General features: G+C 39.7%; 1 protein-coding gene across 6 annotated transcripts in view; it reads left to right on the top strand.

Moving 5' to 3' along the window:
- The window catches only part of LOC100961574 (microtubule-actin cross-linking factor 1), a 363479-nt gene that overhangs the window by 30506 nt on the left and 329982 nt on the right, over window positions 1–2991 (top strand). The window lies entirely within an intron of this gene.

The following is a 2991-nucleotide window of genomic DNA, read 5'->3' as shown; positions in this document are numbered from 1 at the left end:
TTTTTTTTTTTTAACTCTTAGATTTTCTTCTTTTTTAAATTAACTGTTAGATTTTTTTTTCCCTTAACCTTGGAGAAATCCTTAAAAATTCTTACAAATAGGGAATCCCTTGGTAGGTTATGAGAAATTTCATTTTGGGGTTTTGGTAGATAATATAAAAAATGTTTCCTACTTTGCTAGGGTTTTGGGTGGTTAGGTAAATTGATATGTTTGAAGTTCTTAAATACCATCAGAGAAAGAACAACTTTATGAGTGGAATTAGGGAACATGCACCTAACATTTAACAGTAAATTCTTACTTTTACCTTTCATACCTATGGTAGGCTTTTTCTCCTTGTTCCAGGGGCTTTCTGGTTTGTTTCATTTTGTAATATCAGATAAATTTTCCCTTTAGTAGAAAGCAGCACCTTACAGTGGAAAGGAATCCTAGTTGGGTACTTACCTAGCTCTATGACTTTGAATAGGCAGTCACTTAACCTCTCTCAACTTTGTGTGCTTTGCTTTTCATAATTCCTTATCTGCAAAATGTTGGTGGTGATAACTACCTTGCAGAGTTTTTGTAAAGATTAAATGAGTTAACGTATATAAACACATTGCTGGCACATAGTAGGTTTGTAATTATAGTTTTCATTAGTAGGAGTAACAACATGCTTTATTTTATTATGATAAATTTATTTATTTATTTGAGACAGAGTCTCACTTTGTCACCCTTGGTAGAGTGCTATGGTGTCACAGCTCACAGCAACTTCAAACTCTAGGGCTGAAGCGATTCTCTTGCCTCATACTCCCAAGTAGCTGGGACTGCAGGCGCCCGCTATAAAGCCTGGCCATTTTTTTTAGAGATGAGGTCTTGCTCTGGCTCTGGCTCTGGTTCTGGCTCAGGCTGGTCTCAAACTCATGAGCTCAGGCAATCCACCTGCCTCGGCCTCCCAGGTGCTAGGATTATAGGCATGAGCCACCACACCCGGCATGGTAAGTTTATTTATTTTAAGTTTATTTTATTTTATGGTAAATTTGTGGTAAAATATTCATAGTAGAAAATTTACCATTTTAGCCTTTATTTATAATTTTGGGAGACAGAGTCTCACTCACTATGTTACCCTTGGCAGTGTGCTGTAGCATCACAGCTCATAGCGACCTCAAACTTCTGGGCTTAATCGATTCTCTTGCCTCAGCCTCCCAAGTAGCTGGGACTATAGGCACCTGCCACAATGCCTGGCTATTTTTTTTTTGTTGTAGTTGTCATTGTTGGTTAGCAGGCCTAGGTCAGGTTTGAACTTGCCAGCCCCAGTGTATGTGACTGGCCCCTAACCACTGCACAGGGACCAAGCCATAATATGATTTTTTTGGTTGTTGTTTCTTTTCTTTCTTTCTTTCTTTTTTTTTTTTTGGAGACAGAGCCTCAACCTTTCCCCCTGGGTAGAGTGCTGTGGCATCACAGCTCACAGCAACCTCCACTCCTGGGCTTAAGTGATTCTCCTGCCTCCACCTCCCAAGTAGCTGGGATTATAGGTGCCTACCACAACACCCGGCTATATTTTTTTTACTTGCAGCCATCATAGTTGTTTGGCTGGCCTGGGCTGGATTCAAACCTGCCAGCTTAGGTGTGTGTGGCTGGCACCTTAGCCGCTTAAGCCATAGGCGCCGTGCCTGTTGTTTCTTTTAATGGAGACCAAGTCTCATTCTGTTTCCCAAGCTAGAGTGCTTGTGATATCAGCCTAGCTCATAGCAGTCTCCAATCCTGAGTTCCAACGATCCTGATCCTACAGGCGCCTGCCACCACACCCAGCTAATTTTTTCTATTTTTAGTACAGACAGGTCTAGCTCTTGGTCAGGCTGGTCTTCAACTCTTGAGCTGAAAGGATCCACCCAGGTTGGCCTCCCAGAGTGCTGGGATTACAGGCATGAGCCATTATTTTGTGTGTTGACTTCGTCTCTCTGGGTTTTGGTTGCAGGACCTATCAATATTTTTATAGGAGTGTGATAAGTGATGGATCCACTGAATCCCATATAGAGAGTCTAGGCCTGGCAGAACTCCAGGAAAAAAAAATTATTGCCTGGTAGCCTAATTTTTCCCAAGCTCCGTGTGCTTATAGCTTGCTAATCTTACTTCTCTCTCTCTCTCCTTTGCTCTTAACTTTGAATGGGATTCTTGCTGTGGTGACATATCTAGACTCTTTGTTCTGTGTAGGTTGGGGCAGAGTGGGAATTGATAAGCATAATGAATGGATAGCTGTGTGCCAACCTGGCTTGCCAGGGTAGGGTTTGCAGGATGTGTGTACATATCTATGTGCACACATGTGTATACATACAATGTATTTATAAGATGTACGTACTTATGTGTACGCACATATGCATACAAATATACACACAAATATCCTATTTTTTCTTTTGTAATTGGGATTTTATTTGTTGTGTTGAGCATCAATGTAGACATTTCAATTTGTACACAATTCTTAACTTATGTACCCAAAATCTAAAAAGCCATTTATTGCAATTCTTTTTTAAATAGTTATTCCAGTGACTTTCCAGATTAAAATTTGGGAGCAAATTTTCCTTAAGAGGATATCAAGTACCAGCACCTTCAAATGTTGATAAGTTGTTACGTGAGTCTTAATTCACAATTTATTACCATATATACTATATACTCAAATTTTCAGTCCTTCACAGCACATTAACAAAGCTATTAGGAAAACAGGAGTACCACAACCAAAGATGTTAGAGTGTACACAATTCTGACACGGAGAGCCATGATCATGGGAGTGGTTTTCTTTAGGAAACAGTTCTACTAAAAAACTATCTGGGAATAGAAGTAATTTAAAATGTTCAAGATATTAAATGCAGGACTGGGACTCCATATCGCAGGATATAAAAACCAACTCTCATCTACGAAATGTTAAGCCGATACCAAGACAGTCAAAGCCTCCCATAATTCAACATCCCACACTATTTTCTGGTTGTACCAAAAAATAAACAACCAGAGAATGGTTTT

The sequence above is a fragment of the Otolemur garnettii genome, unplaced genomic scaffold, assembly GCF_000181295.1.
Source record: "Otolemur garnettii isolate 467f Iridium unplaced genomic scaffold, OtoGar3 scaffold00144, whole genome shotgun sequence".
Taxonomy (NCBI): domain Eukaryota; kingdom Metazoa; phylum Chordata; class Mammalia; order Primates; family Galagidae; genus Otolemur; species Otolemur garnettii.
This window is presented reverse-complemented; position numbering and strand designations above follow the sequence as displayed.